Source organism: Delphinapterus leucas, chromosome 2, assembly GCF_059928025.1.
Source record: "Delphinapterus leucas isolate spDelLeu-1000000601 "Yukka" chromosome 2, BTC_Dleu_Yukka2, whole genome shotgun sequence".
Taxonomy (NCBI): domain Eukaryota; kingdom Metazoa; phylum Chordata; class Mammalia; order Artiodactyla; family Monodontidae; genus Delphinapterus; species Delphinapterus leucas.
In genome coordinates, this window is record NC_143130.1 from 31,291,881 (window position 1) to 31,318,204 (window position 26,324).

The window sequence follows — 26,324 nt, forward strand, 5'->3', positions numbered from 1 at the left end:
TGTTGTGCAATGGGAAGTTCAGAATATATTTAAGAAATGTGAAGTCAGGAGCTTTGAGGGGTCCAGGTGTTTCCCTGTTTCCAACCTAACATTGTTAGCCTAGAGGAGTTTCATAAACGATGCTGGAACAACATTGTCTTGGTTCAGGCTGCTGTAACAAAATACCAGAGATTGGATGACTTCGAAACGGCAGGCATTTATTTCTCCCAGTTCTGGAGGCTCCCACGTCACTTACAACCCAGAAGAAAGGTCTCACCAGAGCCCGAACTCGCTGGGCACCTGACCTCAGACTTCCGGTCTGTAGAACTTGGCGTGTGTGGATGGGGTGAGGGAGCTCTCTGGGGACTCCTTTACAAGGGCACTAGCCTCAGCGTGAGGCCTCCACACTCATGTCCTCATCACCTCCCACAGACCCCACCTCCTAACACCATCACACTGGGGGTTTGGATTTCAACATATGAATTTAGCAGGGGGACACAAACAGACCATAGCAGGCATGAAACTCCTGGGTTAGAGACAAAGGATGTTATTACTTGTGACACAGCAGGAAGCCTGAGTTTCATGTCTGAATAGGTTCCCTTTGCTCCCCAAGTCCAACGTGAGAAATGAAGTGGGTGCTAAACACACAGTGGGTCTGTGGCACAGCTGGGAGCCCCACGCTTAGGAAACCCCAGTCTCAAAGGGGGCATCTAGCAACCCTACCCAAGCCTTGTGCCCAAGAAGACGTTATCTTTACTGTGCTGGTCAGGAGACAAATCTGCCCTCTGCTCTGGAGAAAGACACCATCTCTGTCCTCATAGGCTGTTTGCTGTTCCAACATCCTTGAGAAGATATTCTGCCACAAAAGCTGTCACACGATGTGCAGAAATGCCATGGAGAATTGTCTCCCGACAAGTGGTACCAGGTGCTTGCTTAACATAAAGGGAAGAACCATTTCAGCCACTTAGGAGAAGGACATTTAATATCAACACTGACCAGGTCACAGTGAATCAAGGGTGAGGCATTTGCATCCATGGGAGGACTCAGAACATATTTCATGGGCATACATTCTTAGGAAATTAATTTTTGTAAAATGTGTTTCAGCAAAATGAGTTTGAAATGGATCCAGGAAACAGTTCTTCCCACTCAAAAATGCAAGAAAGGTATATCCTAAGTTAACAGCTACTTACAGACCTAAAGACTGACTGTGAGGCAGAAGGCTTCTAGGAGGTCTAAAATAAATTAGAGGATTCTACAAAAATGGAGTATAGTTGACTGCTTCAAAGCAAAAATAAGCATATTGTAATGCACAGAATGCAGCTTCTAAAAACCAAGGGAAACTTAAATTGTGCATTAACTATGATAGCCCACCCAAATATGACATATTCAATCAAAGTAGAATAGGAAGCCAATGGATTCCACCTTAAAATATGAAATAGCCATAGTGATGGAGAGAACGAGTAAGAAATATTTTTCTTTTTTACTTTTTACACATTGAGTAAAACCATATTCATTCAAGAGAAGAAGGCATGTAGTATATGCTAATTCACATAATAAGATATAGGCAATCAGAAACCCCAAGAAAAAGGATCATTTTTAAAGAGTTATGGTCCAAATATAGAGCAAACTAAAATGCAGCATGGGTTTGGGCAACTGGTGTTGTTCAGGAAAGGATAGCGTATCTGAAACTTTTCCTTTTTGTGGCATGCAGATTGTGGAAACAAGGTCTCTGTTATTAACCAAGTTTGTATAATACTGATCATGTAAGTGCTGTCCATTGTTTTTAATTGTGAAATTAATCTACAGATAAAACATACTACCTTTATTTTTGGCTATAAAAATAATACAAATGTAATTAATCTTGTGAGGGTTAAAAAAAGAAAAGAAAATTGGCAAACAGTTAAAAGTGATAAAGAGGGTCGGAAGGGAGGAAGGTCGATAACATTGTCATCTTTCTAAGTGAGGAACCTAGAGCTATTGTGTGACATTTATGAAATAAGATGGAGAGGTTTAAGAATTTATTATAAATTGTGAACAGATTAAATACGAAGAACTAAAGGTAATTCCAGAGTTCATTGCAGGGAATGGAGATAAATAGGGAGTGGGAAGAGGAGGTGTAGATAAATTATATTTTTACCCACCAGAGAAAGAAATCTATTCATAATGGTGATGAATTAAAAATAAGTACAAATACATAAGATGGTAACCCGTGTACGAAATATAAAGAAAAATGGTTAAATAAGGTTTCCTCTGGCAGCTGGATCAGGAGTGAGGAGAAATGAGGATGGAAGTGCAAATCTTAGTACATACTCTTTGTATTGTTTGATAGTCTGATTTTTTTTTTAAATACAGATACAGAGATGAGATGTTTCCTAATATTACACAGCTAATTATTTAGGCAATTGAGAAAAGGTCTAGAAATGGGGGGGGTGAGGTCTCAAATTCAGGGCAGGCTTTCTCCATCATAAACATTCACAGAACTTGTTACAAAGATAGATTCTCTGCCCCACTCTTTTCCTCTTCAGTAAGTCTGCGTTCTGGCTGGGAATCTGCATTTTTAGCATAGTTTGAGGTGATTTTGCCACACAGCTCATTATGATAACCAAACCGAATGTCCCCTACCCTCAACCTAACCGTACTACTACTCAGTAGTTTAATAGTTAATGAGAAAGTTGCCAGGTTCAAAAATCTCCACGTGACTTAAAATTGACCATAGTGATTGATTTGACTAGTATGCTTGGAAATGCTTACCTTCGAGAAGATTCGCTCTCTCCTATTTTCTAAGATTTAAGATTGAGCATAAGAAGAAAACAGAAACGTTAGTTAGTGGGATTATTTCTTTTTCACCACTGGGATGTGTGGTTTACATCTCTCACTCCACTGTTGCTATTCAGTTCATAGAATTGATTACAAATGACATTACCGATAATCATCACACAGGCATGAAAGTAATCCATACTAATCTGCACCATATGGATACACTTTTTATATGAGCCATGGATGACAAGGTCATTCAGAAGAAGCTTTGGTAGTCAGATTTCATTGGCTGCACAAAGATACAAAAGATGAATGTTTCCCAAAAGGTTGAGACCACACGATGAATGTTCCTACTGTAAGTGTGTCTGCTGGGAGTGTGAAGAGGGGGTGGCTTTCTCTCCTCTCTGATGTCATCTTTCTTTTTGCTCCTCTGCTTTTTTTGTCTTCCCAAGGTCGACCTTATCATTTCCGCCCTTGGTTCTTTAAGAACTGTCTTTGGTTATTTCAAGCTTTCAGGATAATTCCAACCTCCACCTTGATGAATAATGAGTCCTTTTATGTTACAAGGTAGAAATCAATACATGGTGTTTTAACTGCTCAAAGGAAAAAGAAAATAAGGGACAATAGCAAAGAAAGTTATGAGAGGGTTAATTTCTGCCTGTTTGGAAAAGAGAATGAAAAAGAGATTGCCCTGAGGGCTTGTGCTTCATCCTAGAATGTATTGGAATGTAAGCTGCAACCAACAGTCTGGTTAATAACAATTCATGCTGCTGTCAATCTTTTTGACCAATGTCATCAATATTTTACTCTGCAAAATAACAATTAAGAATCAGGAGCAGAAGCACCAGGGGCAAAAGTGTTTCTAACATGATAGTGAAATCGACAACACAGAGCAGGCATTTCCAACAGACATTCTAAGAAAGGTCTTACCAGTTTTCTTTGCCAAGTAGTATGAACTACTGTCCTTTGTTGCAAAGGAACACTGATGCCTGGAAGAGACAGTATAATCCCCGCCCGTAAAATTCGGATGAAAGTGTACAAATCGTACCAGCAACAGTAGCTCACATTTACTCTGTACTTACCACGGGCTGTTCCAAATACAGAATGAGTTCAAAACTAAAGAGTAATCTGAATGAAAACAAATCTTGATGGGGTAAGGTAGCTTGCAAAGCAGCATACCAAAAATAAAATAAAATAAAACCTCCATTTTCCCCTCTCAGTTCAATTTTTGTAGGTTTTAAGAAAGTTGAAATTGGCCTTCGTTTTACTGATTCTACTCCTTACTGAAAATGAAAGCAGTAAGGCATCAAATTTTAAATTCCATTTTATTTATTACATAAACTTGAGTTGAGCTTTTACATATTTTCAAGTCATTTTGGGTTCAGAGTTAAAGCATCAGTTTTGAAGTTTACCAGAGCCTGACGAAAACAGGCCTACGGTCACAGTCATGCAAAGTCCCAGGCATCATGGATCCACTAGGATTCTGTGCTCCGGGAACACCGTGAACACTGAACGTGATGGGAGGAGAGGGAGGGCAGCAGCTCAGAAGCATGTGCCATCATCCTGCTGGACTTCACTTACTAAACACAAGTTCAAAGGTAAAATTATTAAGAATTCGGGACGGCATCAGCAGAGATGGATGCTACTAGGAGTGGACCCTGTTGTTGCCTGGCCCCGTGTGCAGCCCCTGAAGCTGGTCCTACTCACAAGTGCATAAACCTGCTTTTACTCCTCCCATGTGGGGAAAAACAAACAAATGAGCGAACAAGACAACCGGGTTACTCCACCTTCCCCACAGCTACTGCTCAATTTCACTTCTCTTACAGGAAAATCCTTTGACAAGTTTCCCCTCTATGTACGACCTCCTATGCTGTCTTCCCCTTTTCCACTGAGTCCACTGACACCAGGGTTTTGCCCAAATCACCTTCACGAGGTTGCTCTTCTCCAGGTCAATAATGAGCTTTCCATTGTCAAATCCAGTGGCCACCCCCCCCAGTCCTTATCTTGACACACACGCATGTCCCCAGATAATTCTGTCATTGGGTCCTGATGCATACGCAACAGTTTCCTCCCAGGTCTTTGGCCTCTGCCTCTTACTCTCCCACGCCAGCTGCCTCTTCCCCCGTCCTCCAAACTTTGATGGGCTGATAGCACTTTTTGATACATTCAGAAACTCTCCTTTAAGCAAGAGGGGCAGGACACACCATCTTTGCCCCTCTAACACCTGTTGACTAAAAGTGAATGTAATTGCTGAAGCTCTATCAGTCACCTTGGCTCAAGAGACACTGACCAAACACTAGACATAATACAATGGAGCTCGGGGGATCCTTAAGACATCCTCTGTCATCCTACGCATGGCTGGTCTTTTTGAGAGGTAAAACCCTGGTACTTCGGGTTTTCTGTAGCCTGCTGCTGCATCTATGATGGACATCCTGAGAAATGACTCCTAACTGCCATAATTCTCTAGAATGTACAACCTGTTCTACAGACATGCAAACCATAACAAGATGAAAATACCTTAGAATGGGAAAGGTCAGGAAAACCCAGTAGCAGTGGGATACACCCAGCCTAGTCATGCTCTCCACCCATGGGAAGTAGCTCTTATTTCCGAATTTTTTTGAGACAATAGGAGTTAACCTTATGTTTGAAAACTAATGGATTCTTGGATAGAAGACTACCTTGTTGAAAATACAGTAAAGGATTGAAACCCACACATTTATTCACAGCTTGAATGAAAGTTGCCTTGTTTCCTTTATCTATAAAGATCTGATGTGAGAAATATTTCCCCCTATTCTGGGATTCTTGCTGCTTATAATAAAAATAACTTTCATTTGTACAGATAAAAATCATCTCAGTTGGGTCTCACATATATTCTTCAAGGTTAAAATTATCTCCATGAACAATGAGAAACAAGGTCAGGTAGTCTAAATTAGCTGTTGATGAATATATAGTGGCAGAGATGGGTCTGTGACATAGCTCTTCTGACTCCAGAACCAAGGTTCGTTTTCTATAAGGATTGCCTCAACACATATCTATATCCAAAGTCAAAAACAGAGAATGAGTCTCATGTTGTTTGACATCTGAATTCCAAGTTTGTTGATTTTTATTGGTCTTCGGTGGGATCTGGACTATGTTCATGATTAAGAACAAGCCAAAACTTTCAGGTCGTTTCAAGTCATTACTAAAAAATAACATTAATAGGAATCATTTACTACTATTCATTTGATGAATCTCTCCTATTCCTTCCTGGACAAAGTTGACAGTTACATAATGAGGACATCCACTGAGCTTTGGAAATTAGTTGTACTTGGATAGAGTGAGTTAACCCAATTGTAACGCTTTGACTTACTTATCCATTGAATGCCTGACTTATTGGAACCTGCTGGCAAAACCCGCAGTATTCTGCTAGAATAAGATATTTTCACCACAGTCAAGCAGAATAATGCTGCTAGGGATGAGAATTGAATATATCAGAATTCCTATTTTTCATGATTGAGGCTAAGGAAAAGCAGAGGACCAAATCAATTTTCTGACCTGGTAAAATGACTTAATATCATTTCAGAAATTGAAGACATTATAAATGTAATCCATTTTAAACTTTTTAACACTAGGAATAAAGTAGAAAGTATAATTCTTTTATTGGGAGTTCTTATAAAAGAATCATACTTTCAGTTATTATGTTAAATACTTAGCATACTTTAAATGAAAATACTAGTTTTAACAAATAAAGGTGACTGGTTACAATAATCTACTCTTTTCTATTCATAATATCAAATTTGCTTTAATACTAACATTTATGATGTCTTTGATGAGAAATAACGCCGATCTGTGGTGAGGAGAAGGGATGAACAGTGTTTAGAATGAATGCTGCTGTAAGAATTTTAGGATCTTTTTAGAGATAGAGATCTCCTAGCACTTTGACAAACATTTAGGACCAGAATTCAGAAGCCTGGGTTCCGACCTCTGGCTTTGAGCTAATCACACAAACTCTTCTGAAAAATAGTGGTGATAGCATTATCGGTAAGATTTTTTTTTCTTTCTTTAATTTTTTGCAAGGATATTGGTGTTCGTACTTTAATTACTACTAAATTCAGGATCATAATATTGACTGAATACATACATATACATACATATTTGTATATCTATTTATATACATAGTGTGTGTGTATTAAATTTAAAAAAATCTTGACTTCAAAGAATTTTACTATTTAGAATTTACAGTTTTGTTGAAAAAAAATGTATGTGATGAAATTGTCAATGTCAAACAGTTTTCTTGATCAAAATCCTGAATCACCTACATACAGCCAGAAAACATGATATTCATATCTTTCTGTACCATACTTGTTAGAACCTAGGTTGTGGGAAATGGCATTTGTGGGGAACTTCTTAAAGCACTTGATGTTCATCTATTTGTCTAGATCAGAGGCTGACCATTTACCACAAGGTAATCAGAACCAGTATCTGCTTTAAGCCAGAACCATCGTCCCCTGAAACGCCCTTCAAATTTGCGGTGTATTGAATTGCCCCTTCACTGGGAAGACACTCATGGCTTTCACAGGTCCTCAGTGTCTAGAAAACCGTAGATGACATCATTTGACCACATAAAATCCCTTTCCCTGAATTGTATGTTGGTATTGTCTTCTATCATGAATTTTAAAGCAGAACTCTTTGTGAAATTATCACATAGGTCTAACCACAGTATCTGGGGAAGGGGGGTTGATTTATAAAGTTGTGTCCATTATGAGGCTACAAAGGAGAATTGTGACCCATACAGAAGTACAGGGACATCTGTGAGGTTGTTCTTCACCTGAACAGCTGTGTCTCTATCGACTCACAGACACTTATCCTTTCAACACATCCTTATTGGATATAGATGGCAGCAGAAACTGCTCTCAGATTGGGAATCTTGTCTTGGACAAAATAGACTAAAAACCCTTCCTCACAGAATTTCCACCCTAGTGACCTCATGAATTTCACATTCTAACAACTGACATTATGGACCTGGGACATTTTGGAATTTGTAATTGAGTGCATTTCCTTCCCTGCTTTGAGCATTAGATAGTCCTCCCAATGCTTCTAGCCTGAATACAGCAACTGTACAGGATTCTATGGCATGTATCTCTACGAACACAATTTCTTCCTTTATTGTATTCCCCTTCATCTTAATTTCTTTATTTACAAATTTTAAAACCACTTCAAATTCCCTTGAAAACAAAGCAACAAATAAAATTTAAGAGTAAAGCAATCTTGGTTAATTATTAACAAATGATTTTAAAGCAGGGCATCTATTTTTACTTTAATCCAAAAATTTTCTACTTACATGGGAAGGAATTGGAACACAAGTACACTTGTTTGTTTCTTTTGTTTTTTTTCCTATAACCCAGAAGAAAATCCCAAGTTAAGCAAAATACTTTGTAAACAATCTGAGACTTTTTGAGAGAACTTTTTAAAAAGTAGCCCTACCATAAACTCAGGTGCACTACCAACAATTGAGTTTATGTAGCATTACATAAAAAAGGTTACAGGTTACAAAATCTGTGCCAAACCCTCCTCCCCCACCCCCCGCCCAGAGCAAAATGAAAATGCAGGGTCGCTTGCTCAAAACATATTATGAAGGTTAAAACAGGGTTAGTAGAACATTAAACCAAGTGCCAACCTGTCTGCATGGGGCCCGTGTGACCACACAGATCATACACCCACAAATCTGTGTTCTTATGAATGTTAGAGTCCAATTTTTGGTGGAGTTTAGTTTTCTTTATTTCTAGTGCAAGTTATGGGAAGTGAATCTTGAGAGAACAGTTCACAACGTGAATGTGACGATCAATACAATACAATTGGCTTAATTTCCACCCTGGAGGAGATCTTCAGCCAAGACATCAACACCCCTCACGTTGAGTGCATGACCATCTAAATGCAGAACAAGTTCGATTACCCTGTTTATAAAGAACTGCTGGCAGTGACACAAAGAATTCAATGATAGTGTCCTAGAGCATCAAAGAAACTAGGAAAGTAAGCACTGTGAAAACTGATGAAATGACATTAATTTGAGCTTGGGACAGTCATTTAACCTCTATTGGTGAAAATTTCATAATCCTTTTCATTCAAATATCTTGTTGTTCTAAGAAGTTAAATACTTTTGCGAAAAATTAACAGTATCCCAAAGAATCGACAAAAAAAAGCCTCCTGGCACTAATAAGCAATTACGGCAAAGTTACAGCATCCAAGGTTAATAAACAAAAGTCAATCGCTTTCCAATATACTGGCAATGAACAAGTGGAATTTGAAATTAAGAACACGATACCATTTACATTAACAGCCTCCCTAATAAAATACTTAGGTGTAAATCTAACAAAAGACTTAAAGACTTATATGAGAAAACTACAACATCCTGATGAATGAAATCAAATAACTAAATAAATTGAGAGACAGTTTACATTCATGGATGGGAAGGCTCAAAAGTGTCAACTTGTCAGTTCTTTCCAACTTGATCTATAGATTCCACACAACCCCCAATCAAAATCCCAGCAAGCTATTTTGTGGATTGTGACAAATTGATCCTGAAGTTTTTAAGGACAGTCAAAAGACCCAGAAGAATCAACACAATATTGAAGGAGAAGAACAAAATTGAGGACTGATGCTACCTGAATTCAAGATTTACTAGAAAGCTACAGTAATCAAGACAGTGCGGTATTGGTGAAATAACAGACAGATCAATGAAACAAAATAGAAAGCCCAGGCTCACACATAGAGTCAACTGTTTTTGACAAAGGAGCAGTATAATGGAGCAAATGTAGCTTTTCCAACAGATGATGCTGGAACAGCTGGACACCCACATACAGAAAAAAAAAAAGAATCTAGACACAAACCTTACACGCTTCACAAAAATCAAATTAAAATGGATCATAGACCTAAACATAAAACTCCTAGAAGTTAACATAGGAGAAAACCTAGATGACCTTGGGTATGGGGATGACTTTTTAGATACAACACCAAAGGCACAATCCATGAAAGAAAGTCTTGATAGGCTGGATTTCATTAAAATTTAAAACTATTCTGTAAAAGGACAAGAGCATGAGAAGACCTTCCACGGACTGGGAGAAAAATCTGTGCAAAAGACATTTGATAAAGGACTGTGATCCAAAATATATAAAAAGCTCTTAAAATTCAACAATAAGAAAATGAACCACCTGATTTAGACATGGGCAACTGATCTGAACAGTCACCTCACCAAAGAAGAGATACAGAGAGCAAGTAGGTCTATGAAAAGATGCTTCACATTGTGTATCATCAGGGAAATGCAAATAAAAACAATGAGATTCTACTATGCACCTATCAGAATGGCCCAAATCCAGAATGCTGACAACACCTAATACTGCCTAGGTTGTGCAGCACCAGGAACTGTCATTCACTGCTAGCAGGAATACAAAATGGTACAGCTCCTTTGCAGACAACCAAGATGTCCTTCAGTGGGTGAATTTATAAATAAACTCTGATACATCCAGACAATGGAAAATTAGTCAGTGTTAAAAAGGACTAAGCTATCAAGACATAAAAGGCATGGAGGAAACTTGAATGCATATTAAATGAATTTTACTAAGTGAAAGAAGCCAATCTGAGAAGTCTACATACTGCATGATTCCAACTATAGGACATTCTGGAAAAGGTAAAACTATGGAGATAATAAAAAGATCAGTGGCTGTGGGAGTCAGGGAGTGAGGGAGAGGAATGAATAGGTGGCGAATAGGTGATTTTTAGTGCAAGGAAACTACTCTGTATGATACTATGATGGCGGATACATGTCATTATACATTTGTCCAAACCCATATAATGTATGACAGTGATTGCCCGTCACTTTGCAGCTCCCATTTAAGCATCATCAGGTCTCCTGGTTATGCTCCCTATAAGGAGACAGGTTAGAAATATTATAGGAGGTGGGCTGAAAGCATTAAAAAATATTTGCATTGTGTCAAATTGCCAGTCTCTGCACAAACTAACAAGTTATTTTCTCCTCCTAACAGTGAATGCTACGAATTGTGTGGCTTACACTGCAATTTTGTTTTAAAGGCATTATAGCCTGCAATCTTAGTTCATTTGGTGCTAGTCTGGTAAAATGGCCATCTTTCATGTCAAACATTTCAATTCAAGTACTGATCGGGGGGGCTAATATTATATAGAAAGTGCACCCTAAGGGTACAGAAAGAGATGGTTGGTTTTTAGGACCTGGTAAAATAGTTCTCTACTCCAAAATGGGAATAGTTTAATCAACAAAATAACTTGCAGTAAATATGCCCCTTCTTGGTGTTTCCGTTTATTTGAGCTATAATTCACCAAAATCTTACAATTTTTTCATCATGTGTTTTGCTTGTTTCAGTTGTTAATTTTAAAAACTATGTTGATATTCTAGGAACATAATTTGATATATACCTCTTACCCTGCAAATGAATAAAATAAAATAAATCTAAATATTTTTGCAACTATTTAGAAACCCCATCATACTTTCCCAGGAGCTCATCATGGGGTAGGTTATGGTGGAATTATGGTAGCGTATGATGGTCTTCTATGCACTAATCCCCCTCTTTTGTATAGGTTTTACCAGCTCCTTTAATATAATTTTAGTAAGGTAGAAAACTTTTATATCGAATGCCTCTGTGTTAGTTCTCTCGTATGTAGCGTTTTTCCGCACAGACACCTCTCTAACAACAAAAGGCAGACAGTGCTGATGGCTTCGGAGTGAATCCACGGCAGCTACACGCACAGTTCACTGGATCTGTTGTGCGGTCACCCTCGCAATAGCCAGGAGAGGTATTATTATCCTTAATGTTCAGTCAAATAAACCTGGGCTCTAAAAACTCAGCCATTTGCTAAGGGCTCTCAGGGCAAGGCAGTGAGAGCCACGGAATACACGCCAGCTCCACTCGAATTCACATTGCCTCTGACCACCTTCCTGAGGCTGCTTTCCAAAGCTCTGCCAGGGCTGACTAACTCTGGGATGTGTGGCTGCTGTGGTAGACGGAGGAGTGCAAAAATAAATAAACAAAACCAAAGTGTTCTGCAACAAGATCTCTGACTGTAATGGGTGAACCATCCACTGGAGAGTTAGTGAAACATTACTTTTGGCAACTCTTTCGAAAGATTCAATTTTTAATATTTTTGCCTGTTTAATTAAATTTCAAGATCTTCAGGGTCAATACATCCAGTAGTACACGGATTTGGGGTTACTGTTAAGAATAATACAAAGTGGGATGATAATGAATCATGAGATTCTTAATCTCATGTTAGACATGAGGCTCAGAGAGGTTAAGTAACTCCCCCCAAGGTTACACAGCTCCTCCACTGCAAATCAAAGAGTGAAGGAAGCCTGAAAGTCCTGCTCTAAACCGAGTGATTTTCACCACTTCTCTAGATTGCCGGGCTCACTCTGCAGTGTCTGACACACCTCTTACAAATGCATTTTGGGACTGAAAAATGAGATAATATTAGGGATTTTCTGATTCATGCTTGAATGAAAATATAGATAAAAGCATCATGTTCTATGTGAAACTTCTTATGAAGTTTTGTTGAACGACACTTATCCTAAAGTGAAAATATAATTTAAGAGAGAACAGGAGAAAATTTCAGAGAACTCGGAGGGCAGAGTGCGTTTTTATGATGACTTTGTCAAATCTATTTGAAAATTTTCCAAAATGTGTGAACCCCCATTAAAACTAGGGCATATATGTGACCCAATGAGCTACACTTTGCAAAAGAAGAATATTACAAGGCATGCCAATAACTCATACTATTCTATTACAAATTTCTGCAAAAGTCACTATGATCATGAACTATCCCAGTTAGCCTGATACACGCTGTTGAAAGTATTATTCTAGTTTGGCTTCAGTCATTCAGCACAAAATGTTCCCAATCACGGAGGCTAAATGGTAAAGGCACCTTGGTTAGTATTTCAAAGCTGTGCCGCAGTATTCCAAGTTATTTCCATGTTAACGTTGGAGATAAGAAAACACACCCCTGATGATCAGTTTGTAAATTAACTCACAAGAAGAGATCAAATATAAGGAAGGAGTACAAGTGCTGGTTGAATCCACAGTACATTCTAGCCAGAAACATTTTCTTCCTCGGCAGCTGTTTTTCTTCACACATGGTTTTCTGGTGTCTATCAACCGGGCTGCGCGGGTTGATGGGTAATTTAGCATCCCTTGGGCTACAATCAGGCAACAGGCTTTTCACCCTGGCACTGCTTCGTCTGCCTGTATAGTTGATTGCCTTCTTTTATTCTGTGGGCTGGCTGAGCCTGACCGGAATATTCCACTGTCTCACTCATTTGCAGCCAAGAGCACCTCAGGAGGAAACCCTTCCCTTGGAATGAAATATTGGCAGGGTGGAGGAGAACGTGCACATTATTACCAAATTAAATATTTGTCTCTGAGACTCAGGGACAAGCACTGCGCCATGCTGCATATTAAATCCTAGAGAAACTCGAGAAGAAAGAAAAGTTCAGGTAACAAATTGATTTACCATCACCAGGCCGAGACGTTCTCAGTAATTCTGATGGTCTTCTCATTCTTTTCCTTCTCCTCCTCTTTTGCAGCAACCTCTAAGGTATGTTTTAAAATTTTAATATAAATACGCAATACCCCACGCACACACAGACACATACATATACCTCCAGAAGAGCCCAGGTTAGCCTTTCAACCGCACATCTGGTCTAATAAAGCAATCTTTGATGCCTGGTTCTCAATCCTAGGAAATACTTTGTCTTAGTCAATCCAGGCTGCTATAACAAAATACTACAGGCTGGGGGGCTTATAAAGGACAGACATTTATTTCTCACAGTTCTGGAGGCTGGCGGTCCAAGATCAAGGGGCCGGCAGATTCAGTGTCTGGTGAGGACTCGCTTCCCGGTTCATAGACGGCGTCTTCTCGCTCTGTCCTCACCTGGAGGAAGGGGCGAGGGAGCTCTCTGGGGTCTCTTTTATTTGGACACTGATCCCATCATGGGGGCTCCACCCTCATGACCTCATCACCTTCCAACGGCCCCACCTCCTGCCACCATTACCTTGGGGGTTAGGATTCAACACAAGAGTTTTGAGGGGGGTCTCAGAGCAACCTCTAAAGGTGACTCAGAAAGTAAAGACAAAGAAGAAAACTTCATCATTCTCCTGAACAAATCTCTCTCAAATTTGAAAAACATACAGATACTTTATAATTTTAAAAACCATTTACCCTTGTGTCATTAACTTAAATTTGCTTTATTATAAAATTTTTCAAATAGTCATAAAATGCATATATAAATATATTTATCTTTAGAGATATTATTCAATTATAAAAGAAAATTACAAGTTGAATTTAAAAGATGTTTCTCTTCCTTTCAATTTGTTTACTGAATAATTCAGACCTAAGCTGTTAGGTAGGACAGATAAGGAATACCTGTGTGCTGGGAGCAGAGGGGAGCAGAGACTGTGCTGGTGATGGAATCTGATAACCAGCAGTAGCATCTCAGAATCTGAGGCAGGAAGGCGGAAGACTGGAGGCCCAGCAGGGGGAGGAACAGCCTGAGTGGGAGGAAGGGTGTGTGCTGGTATCTGAGCAGCAGCCTAGCTCGGAGAGTCAGGCATGGGCAGGTGGACTCATTTCCTGGGGCTGTTTGTAGCCACAAACGTGGTGGCTAAAACCCACAGAAATGTATCCTCTTACAGTTCAGAGGCCAGAAGTCTGAAATCAATTTCCCTGGGCTGGAATCCACACGTTCGCAGGGACTTCCCTGCAAAGGCTGCAGGGTGCATCGGTTTGCTCACCGTCTCCAGCACTCTTGGCTTGCTCCGTCTCCAGATCCCACAACACAGCACCTTCCACCGTCACCACCAATACTGCCTTTCCTTTCTGTAGGAGAGTCTCTTCTGATCACATGCAGGGTCTACCAGGGCAAGATCTTTAATCCTTTCTGCACAGTACCCATTGCCATGTAAGGGAACATCCCCAGGTTTCAGGGCTCAGGACCTGATATCTTTGAGGTCATGATTCACCCTAACAGGGAATACTGTGCCCCGCCCCCCCCCCCCCCAGGAAAGCGCTGGTTGTCTCTTAGCCGGTTGTATATTCTGTCCCAATGGTATCACTTGTAATTGAATTAAAAATACTAATTGTAAGGCCAACTGGCCCGAGGCAGGGGAACACAATCAGATTCACAGGTTGCATCAGACCGAAATTCTCTGGACCACCCCGTTCCAGAAACTGCCCTGGAGACATTCCGGACCACCCAGTTCCAGGAACTGACCTGGGGACTTTGAACCCAGCCCAGCCTTCCCGCCTTTCGAGGGGCGGGACTAACGGTCCCCCAGGATACCCGAAAAGACCACCAAATAAGGAATACCCTGCGCCCTCCCAGATTCACCACACCCCCTTTCCCTTCTTCCCCTATAAAGTCTTGCCCAACCCTCGGCCGGGTGCGACTTCTCTGGCCCCTTTCACTCGGACCAGTGAACCTTGCCCGGGAGCGCTCCCTAATAAAGCTCACTTGAAGCTTTCCTCTGTTTCGCGGTGCCGTTTGTTAAGATCCGACCTTACACTAATATGTATTTTTAAATTCATATGTGGCTGAAGACATTTCTTTCTTAATATCCATAAAAGAAGCACCTTCCTAGTTTAGGCAAACAGCCAGTAACCACTTAGACCAGTTCCTTGGGTGAGGCCAGGGCATCTTGGCTGTGTAGTGGGAGCCACAGTTGGGAGAGGCATCCTGCAACGCAACTTCCCCTTTAGGGGAGATGAGATGGAATGAAAGGAAACATGCAACATTTTTCAAGTGATGTTATGTCTGCTCAATACTTAGTGAGCAAAAAGACATGTTTGCCTTATTAATTCCATTCTTAAGCTCCTAAATTTCTTGGAATGCATAGAACATTGGGCGCTGACCCATCTGCCCCCCAAAACCCTGGGACACTGGGAATTAAGCAGAAGGAAGAAAAAATATGGGGCTGACTTGGGGAGAGAGGAAAACAGAGAGAGAAGGAAAGAAAATCTGACTCCCATACTGGAGAGACTTTAATTAATAGATGACTCAGTGGGGAAAGTCAAGGAAGGTTCTGCCCCCTCCTCAGGACTTGTCACCCTCAATCTGGTGTAAATAAGACTTTGTTTCTGGTAATGGTTGGTACCGCCACACCTCAGATGGTATAAACACAGAATCAGGGGGTTAAAACAGCATACGCCTCACAGTCCTTTACAGTTTGCAAAACTTTTTCAAATAAACAATCTTATTTGATCTCCACCGTGTCAGTGAGGCATGTCTGAATCACAGTATGTGGTAAAGCTGAGATTCAAGCACAAGTTTCCTTTTCCAAATGTCGACAAGATAAAGCAAGCTGGAGAGACAGTATTGCAATACATAGCAAGAACTATACAAACTCCCATCCTGCCAAGAAGCCCCACATTCTGAAACAGATTGGCAGCAGCAATGTGCAAAGTCACCTTTAGAATAAAGCATGCCCTCAGCAAAACTCAATTGACCATAATCTGATTAAGAGGATTAGCATATGAAAAGAAAGAATGTGTCAATAAGAATTAAAGGATGTTAAGCTGTGTGCATTCAAGTTGCCTGGGTTCCAGCCTTTCAAGGAAACTATGGGCTTGTATGGTACATATCTAGCCAGTGCCAGCATGGAGGACACAGCAGCCCAACAGAGTCTCATGCTATTAACATTTCAAACCACATAATTAACCCCCTTTGTTGTGATATCTGCTGCAGAAAAAACCATCCAGGAATTTGACTCAACATGTAGTTTTTCTCCAAAGAGAGGGTGTACATGTTAACGTGTGGTCCATAGACTGTTACATTCCACATTGTAAATTAGCAAATCACCTAGGTGGCTTTGCTACTTTGGTCTGTGATCGGGACGTATCATCTTCTCCAAGTCTAATCTCTCCAGATGCCTGGACTCACCTCACCCCTCAGAGATGAGATTTGAAGACAGGAATTATGTTGCCAAAGGCCCGGAAGCCAGGCATGGAAGGTAAGGACGGTTTGAACTACCTCATTTTACAAGGAGGTTGACGAGGTTCTTGGAGGTTCCTTAAAATAGGAATAGAGCTGGACTCCAGTTAAAGATTGGAAAGGCAGAATTTATTCAGTGCTCTTGCAATGGGGAAAGAGTTTTCAGTGTAGAATTGAGCCCCATTCTGAATACAGCAAAGACAGCTGGGGATTTATAGCCAGGGGGCAGAGAGCAGGGTCTGTGGGTGGAAAATTACTAAGAGGATTCTTACTAAACTGGCCTAGCAGGATTCTAGCTAGAGGCAGGCCAAGGACTTAGATGCCAAGGGTGGGGGATGAGGACCCTGATCAGATATTGGGGTGGAGGGGTGGAATTCTCCCTAAACTGACTTGGCAGGATTCTTGCTAAAACTGGACAAGGCCCAAGACTGAGGCCTGACTAAAAAGAGGGCTCAGAGGAGGCTGACTAGAGTCTGATGGAGGAGAGGGTCTTTGAAAGTACACAGTACAATGGAATATTATACATAAAAGAGAACGAAATAATGCCATTTGCAGCAACATGGACGGACCTGGAGATTATCATACTGCATGAAATAAGTCAGACAGAGAAAGACAAATATCATATAATATCACTTATATGTGGATTCTAAAAAAAGTGATACAAATGAACTTATTTATAAAACAGAAACAGACACACAGACTTAGAGAATGAACTTATTATGGTTACCAAAGGGGAAAGGTGGGGTGGGGGGAGGGATAAATCAGGAGTTTGGGATTAACATATACTCACTACTATTTACAAAACAGATAATCAACAACAAGCTGCTGTACAGCACGGGGAACTCTACTCAATATTCTGTAATAGCCTATATGGGAAAAGGATCTGAAAAAGAGTGGAGATATGTCTATGTATAACTGACCCACTTTGCCGTACACCTGAAACTAACACAACACTGTAAATCAACTGTACTCCAATATAAAATAAAATTAAAAATAAAAGAAAGTGCACAGTATATTGGAGGCAGTTGAAGTGCTGTATTTCAGGTTTTCTAACTCCTAGAGTTGCTTCCACTGTTCTACACCATTTCACAATCTGATTTCTACCCATTTTAAAAATTATTACTTTACTTCAGTCTTCATAATGTTTAATTTTGTGCTTACAGAATATTCCACTGAGTTGACAGAAGCGACTCACCATTTTCCTTCACAGTGTACATCCGACCTTGCCCAGTTTACTGGTTTTATAAATAAATATAAGCACACATTTTTACTTCTGTGATATTATTTCTTTAAGATAAATTCTCAGGAGAGGGATTAACACATCTACCATATATCAATATGTATCTTTATGGTTCCCATAATATCAGATATTCCTTTACAAAAGGATTCAGACTGCTCTCAATCTTTTATGAGTAATTCAGTGCCCCCTTAACCTGCAACCTTTGTGTGTTATGATTTAAAACACTGATCCTGCAAGTACAAACATCTGACCCAGGTTTACTTTCATTTGCATTCTTTTAATTATCATGGATGATTCAGTTTTCCATTTTGTCTTGTGTGGATTTTCTGTAGCCTTTTAAAATGGTCTGGTGATTTATTTTATTAAGTTTTAGAGCACTTCAATACAAGCATGACCTGAAACATAAATGATGCAGTTGCTACAAGATGCATGACACAGTTGAAATGACAATGTGATTCAGGGACTTTACTGAAAGCTTTAAAATCTGTTCCTGTTTGCAAACTTAAGTATTTGGAAGGTCTGTCGGTAAATCTCTCACAATACTATTTAAGACTCTTTCATCAGTGTTTTGCAAAAATGATACTAATTCAATGTAGACTGAGACAAATTTCAAAATAAAAAAACCCAAAACTTAGTAACATTAAATAATCATGACGTGTACTTTTATTAATATTTTATTAAGTGCTACCTCATCTGAAGCAAGACATGCTATATTTTCTAGAGATTCAGGAAAATGATGAGAACTTGAAACTACATACTTATACAGATAATGCAATATAATTTTATAAATTGGAAAGGAAATTCTTTTTAATCTTTTTGGCTATGTTTTTTCATAACTTAAATTTTAAGTCAATGACTTAACCTACTTATTTGCGTCTCTTGAGTGCTGGGGACTGTTGGAAGGTTGGACTTCACGCACTCAGAATGATGTCGTTCAGAGAATCACCCGTGGGCTCAGCCCCTCCCCAGAGACGCCCTTCCTCAGAATTACCCAGACACAATCTCCTCCTGCGTTGGGAAGGTTTTCTGTGTAGTGCAGTGAAAAGTCTTCCTCAAGCTCCTGTCTCTCCTCTGTCCAGAGCCCTGTCCTTCCATCATGGGAAGAAATTAAACTGACTTGGTGTAGTTTGTCCTCACGAAGCGCAGCTGACTGTTCTCCACCACCTGTCCTCTTCCAGATGATTGCAGATTGATTACTTGACAGTTTTTCGCAATTCCTTCCCAACTACTGGAATTTTAAGCTGACCAGTTAATGATGATGAAGATAAAACTTTTCTTTCAATTGCAAAACTGAGCAGTCTCATCAGTCCTCCCTATGACTTCAGAGACTCTGGATGGTGGCCGTACCTTATCACAAACATCTGCTGACGACTCAGAAGAGGGCTGTTGGGACCTCCCGGCTGGGCTCCGTCTCCCGCTGAGACCTCTCTCATCGCTTTCCCCATATTGCACTTTACTGCAACCTAGCAAATGCCTCTCGGTTCTCCAGATTTTCTTGTCTTTGTTAAATGTATTAATATTCCTATATAGAGATGAATCCTTTATCTGATACAAAAATGCGGGGCAGTAGGGGGAATTAAAAGCTTTTATAGCTGAAATCCTTTAAGGCACTGACTGTAATGAGTATATTTACATTACAATACTGCATACTTTTCCAATGCTACATAACTTCCCAGATGACTGTTCCATTGCCTACATATGTTGAAATTCAAATCACCAAATAACTATTTGCAAATAGTAAGAAAAAGGCATATACCCTGAGAAGAGCATAATTCAAAGAGAAACATGCACCCCAATGTTCATTGCAGCACTATTTACAATAGCCAGGTCATGGAAGCCACCTAAGTGTCCATCGACAGATGAATGGATAAAGAGGATGTGGCACATATATACAATGGAATATTACTCAGCCATAAAAAGGAACGAATTGAGTTATTTGTAGTGAGGTGGATGGACCTAGAGTCTGTCATACAGAGTGAAGTAAGTCAGAAAGAGAAAAACAAATACCATATGCTAACACATATATATGGAATCTAAAAAAAAAATGTTCTGAAGAACCTAGTGGCAGGACAAGAATAAAGATGCAGACGTAGAGAATGGACTGGAGGACACGGGGAGGGGGAAGGGTAAGCTGGGGCAAAGTGAGAGAGTGGCATGGACATATATACACTACCAAACGTAAAATAGATAGCTAGTGGGAAGCAGCCGCATAGCACAGGGAGATCAGCTCGGTGCTTTGCGATGACCTAGAGGGGTGGGATAGGGAGGGTGGGAGGAAGGCTCAAGAGGGAGGGGATATGGGGACATGTGTATGCATATGTCTGATTCACTTTGGTGTACAACAGAAATTAACACAGCATTGTGAGGAAATTATACTGCAATAAAGATTTTAAAAAAAGAAAAGAAAAAGGCTGGCAGGGTTTTACATATTCTATGGTGAGGAGTGATGATATGGTTTTAGTTGTGTGATAATACATTCTAAAGTAAACAAATGGGTTTCAAAGTATTTAGCCAAATATTCTTGATAAGAAAGTTCCTTTTGGAGTTTTAATCGGGAACTTGGGGAACTGCATTAGCCCTTCCAGTCTTTTGCCATCCAGTGGCTGCAAGAATAATAACTTGCTAAATGACACACTTGTGTCCTGAGAAAAGTGAAGCAAATTACAAAAGCACAGGGCACATCGCTAACCTCCCCAGGGCGGGATGGGAACTGCAGACACCTGCCACAGCCAACAAAGCACAAGCCGTTGATTTGGTTCCCAAAGCAGCACATCATTGTGAGACCAAATGACCTTCAAAATCTCCATCCTTGCTGGGGCAGGATCTGTTTGTTTGCAGAAAAAGAACATGAAGGTAACAAGTAAAATCCTGCCTTATTCAGTTCAGGGGCAAATGCTTGTACCAGCTCTGAATGAAGTGTAGGACAGTCATTGGGGCCAGCAGACATCACCAGCAGCAGTCCCTTCCCGGGCAACCAAACTGTCTGCACACATGACTTCACCCATAAAGAGTAACCTTTGGGAGAAACCCTAAGGATCTAGAATGGAGTCAGCAATTGGGCATTATGCAATGCCGCTCACTTCTTTCTGTGGATTTGTTTGAAATAAAATAAAACGAATGTGCTCTCTGTTGGCTTGCAGAGGAGCTGAATGATCCCTGTGTTTTTCCTTTGTGTTGCACTTATTCTGGTTTTGTCTAATGTCTCTTTTGATCGCACTCTGCACATGAAGCCAGGGTGAAGGTGCAATTCCACCTGGTGACCCACCTTTGGACAGCACACAGTGTGGAAGCCTCATGGACCCTGTGTGTTTCTGAATGGGGGAAGTCAGTGTTAGACTTGGTGTGGAATAGTGGTTTATTTATTCATATAATAAGTGTTTGTTGAGCTTTTCCTCTATGCTAGGAGTGTTCTAGACATGAAGCTAGGCAGACAAAAACCTGCACGTTTGAAACTTGCTTTCTAATTAGGGTAAGGTGGCTGAGGTAGGGCATAGAGAGCTGTTACCAACTGAATGTGTTCTTCCAAAATTTATGTTGAAACCTAACCCCCAAGGTGATGGTGTCAGGAGGTGGGGCTTGTGGAAGGTGATGAGGCCATGGGAGTAGAGCCCCCATGAATGGAGTTCGTGCCCTTACAAAGAGACCCCTGAGAGCTGGCTCCCTCTCCCCCGCTCTGCCACGTGTGAATATGATGAGAAGTCAGCCATCTGTAAGCCTGGAAGCAGGCTCTCACCAGAACCGGATTATGTTGGCACCTTGACCTTGGACTTCCAGCCTCCAGACTGTAAGAAATAAATTTCTTCTGTTTATAAGCCTCCCAGTCTATGGTATTTCCTTACAGCAGCCTGAACTAAGACGAGAGTAAACAGGCAAACTATTAAATGAACTGACAAGAACACAGAGTGAGAGGTATTATGAAGACAAACAAAAATTAACTAACTAAATACACAAAAAGACACACAGAACAAGAGGGTTGGAGAATAAGAGCTAATAGATGCTATGGTCAGAGAAGCTTCTTTGGAGGATGTAATATTTATTCAATAACACTGAATAACAGTAAAGCTTATGGTGAGTGACATTGCTGAGTCATGGAAGTACAGATGTACCTTGAAAAGAAATTTGCTGACTGTTGTCCACTTTAGCCATGCTATTTTTCATTCCTGCTAGTATCATTTCGTTCCACATCTTTGGGGGCACTTGCACTCAGTACTGCCAGGTTTGTTCCTAGGTATGCAGTGGTATCACTTTGTGGTTTTATTTGCATCTCGCTACTGACTAGCAAAGATGAACAGCAGCTTTTCAAATGCTTATTTGCCATCTGCTTCTCTTCTTTGCTGTAGGGACTGTTCAAATTACTTGCCCTTTTTTTATTGGGTCGTCCATTTCCTTTTCATTGTGTTTTGAGAGATTCTCGTGTATCCTCTACCCAAGTCCTTCTTCAGATACGCATTTCGCAAATATTCTCTCCCAGTTCATAGCTGTTTGTATGGTTAATTGCATGTTTTCCTATGGTTAACTCTTCATATGAGTAATTCACGTTTGAAGAGGACAAGATTTTAATTTTGACGAAAACTGGTTTCATGCCTGTAACACTGCCAGGTATACAGGAAACACTCAATAAACATCTATTAAATAAATACCCCACTATTTCAAATTAACTCTTTACACTGATTTCCTCCATTAACCTATTAGTGTTTTTCAGATATGGGTCATGCCTTCTGTGTCATGTAATAGAAATTTTTGCCAAACCCAAGGTCACAAAAATTTTCTCTTATGTTTTTGTCTCAAAGTTTTAAAAGTTTATTAGTATTTTGTGATTGTTTTAATGTCATGGAAGTTATGTTTTAAAAAGCCGGGGGTCTTTTTGCATATGGTTGTTCAGTTCTCCCACACTGTTTTCTGAAAAGAATATCTTTTCTTAATTAAATTGCTAATGTATCTTTGTTGTAAATAAATTGAATATATAAGCACATACATATAGCCTTTTTTAAAAAATTGATTTTTGTGCCTCTGTTGTTGTCAGTATCACAATATCCCAGTCTCTTGATAACTGTGGCTTAAAGAGTGACTCGAAATAAGGCACCAAATGTTCTACACATTTCTTATTTTTAAAAATTCTTATGACTATTCTAATTCCTTTGATTTTTTTCCCCATATAAATTTTAGCATCAGCTTCTCAACATCTACTCAACAGTCCTGCTGAGATTTTGACTGGTATTAGTTTGAACAAATAAATCAATCTGGGGAGAATTACTGTCTTAACAATGTTCAGTCCTCTGATCCTCTGAACATGGCATATCTCTCCATGTATTCAGTCAGTTCTCAACATAGAGGTCATGTGCATGTGTATTATTACCTAAGTTTCAGGGGTTTTGGTGCTATCAAAAATGGTACTGGGTTTTTATTTTATTTTTTTCTAATTGTCCATTGTTCATATACAGAAAAGATATTGGTTTTTGTGTGTATTGACCTTGTATCCTAAAACTTGATAAAATTACTTGTTAGTTCTACAAGATTTTGTACATTCTTTGGTAAGTACTGTGTAGTTAATTATGCTGTTTGAAAATACTGTTTGACTTTTATATCTTTTCTTGCCTTATTGCCCTGACTAGGACTTCAAGCACAATATGGATTAGGATTGAAGATAGCAGACATCCTGGACTTTTTTTGTGATGTGTGTGTGTGTGTGTGTTTATTTTTATCCAACGCAAAATATATAATTTTTAATTTTCTTTTTCTCTTCCTCTTTGACTCATGAGTTATTGAGAATTATATTTTTAAATTTCCAAATATTTATGGACTATTCAGATACTTTCTGTTTCATTTCTTTTTTTTTTTTTTTGCCAGAAAAATTACTTTGAATGATTTCAATTATTTTAAATTTGACATGGCTGTTCTGTAGCTCAGAATATGGCCTAACTTGGTGAATAATCCATGTGTTCATGAAAATAATGTGCATTCTGCTGTTCCAGGGCTGGGTGTTTTATAAATGTCAATTAGGTCAAGTTGGTAAGATATTGTTGCTCTAAATCCTAGATGAGTTTTCATCTACAATTACTTTGATGCCTGAGAATGGAGTGTTGAAGTGTTCAGGTAGAATGGTAGATTTTTTATTTATCCTTTCATTTGTGATCATTATGTTTCTTCCTTTTAAAACTAATTTGGGAATAATCATTTATTCTCTTTCTTCAATTATTAAACAGGACCATTTGTACTGGTGGAGAACCTGATTCATATCCAGAATTCCTTCTATGAAACCCTGGGAGTCAGATGACGTCCAAAGCCCAGAATTTTAGGGGGTTTTAGAATGATGATACACTGTCTGAAACAGACAGCAAGTAAGGCCTCAGAAAGGTCTGAGTGAGCAACGTAGAATCAAGCACATTAATATCCCTGCAGGGAAACATGCGGATATTGGCACTCAGGGGGTACGGCAAGACTTTCATAAACAGCCTCATTTAGTTCAGCCCATTAGTGTTCACAGTGAGTTACAACAAAACTTTCAGTTGTCAAAGACAGTTGAGTTTGGGAATTAGAGTTAAGAGCCTGTAGCAGCTGGTATGTATAGCTATGAATGCTATAAATTACAATTAGATTACCATTTACATTTACTAAGAGCACCAAAAATAAAAAACCCACAAAGATGAATAATAAAATGATTACATAAAAGCAGCTAATGGGAAACTCTCAGGAGCTAGTCACACACCCATCTACTTATATCCATTCAAGAGGTAAATATATATATTTATACACATATGTTTATCATTCAAGCGATAAGTATATTTATAAACATGCTCATGTGTCTTGTTTAAAATCAAGTGTCCAATAATGGGGTTATTAACTCTGGTCAATATTAAATTCTGATCAATAATTAAATCATCAGAAACACCTTTAAGCTATTAGAGCTTGTAAAGCAAAGCTTAACCACTTGTGTAATTAAATTATTATTATGAAATAATAAAAACCTTTTTAAAGCGGTTTCTCGTTTATTACTAGGAAACAATATTTTAACTACATCTAATTGAAATCCTCCTTAAAAACGGATTTTTTGCAGTGCACGGAAAGTGAGAATCAGGTCTTACCCAGGCTTGGCACTCTTTAGATATTTGATGTTGCTGATTTTGCCTTACATTCTGCTTTTACTGTCAGTGCCAAGACCGTTCATTTCTTTGCCTGGTCTACTGACCTTATGATTTGCTTTATAAATACCACCTCTATTCCCTCCCACCTTCTTTGGGACACTGGAAGAGTTGAAAGGAGAATGGAAGCAAACTGGTCTCATGTATACGTAAATCAGCATGTACAGACTCTCTGCTCAAATGAAATATACTGCCAGGTCAATCTCATGCGACATTTTAACATAAAAAGTAATATTTCCCCCAATCTGTTTAATCTTCACTTAATCATTAGGAGAGCCTGATAGACTTAAAGGTTAATCCACTCATGTTCTTATTACCTACAAAAATACCTCATTCACATGGTATTATTGATGGCATCTCATGGGTTATTAATTTAAAAGTTCTCAAAAATTAAAAAAATATACATTTGTATGATTTGGGGTTATGCAGAAGCTAAATACCTGGAAATTCAAAACAATTATTGTTGCAAACTGTCCCCCCCCCCACCAATGCCCAGAAAAACACACACCATGAGGACTGACTCCTTTGAATAAAATATCTTACATTCTTCTAAATAGCCATACAGATGACTTAGAAAATAATTTAAATAAACAGCATTTTTCAAGAATAAGAATCCCTGATGCTTTAAAGCTTCTGAAATCCTAAAATATTACTAAACACCCTCATTGCACTTAAAACATATTAATCTTCTTTCAAAACTTCAAATTAGTTTCTGTGACATCTTAGTCAAGTTCATGTAAAGTTGAAATACCAAAGACTGCCTGTAGGAAAATGTTTTATTCTTTCAAAAATAATTTATATTGTTTCTTCACAAAGTGTTCCCTCTAAGTCTCCACAAATTCTTTCCTTATAATTTAGTTTTTTTTTTTTTTTTTTTTTCGGTACTAGGGCCTCTCACTGTTGTGGCCTCTCCCGCCCGCGGAGCACAGGCTCCGGACATGCAGGCTCAGCGGCCATGGCTCACGGGCCCAGCCGCTCCGCGGCATGTGGGATCTTCCCGGACTGGGGCACGAACCCGTGTCCCCTGCACCGGCAGGCAGACAGACTCTCAACCACTGCACCACCAGGGAAGCCCTATAATTTAGTTTTGATATTAGCATTGTCTTCATCTAAGTGCTCTCGTTTGCCTCTGTCTTTACAATGATGACAACGTAACAGTCTCCCCTTCTTTGGCAAGGATGAGGAAGTTCAGTAAATTTGGGAGAAATAAAATATATATGCT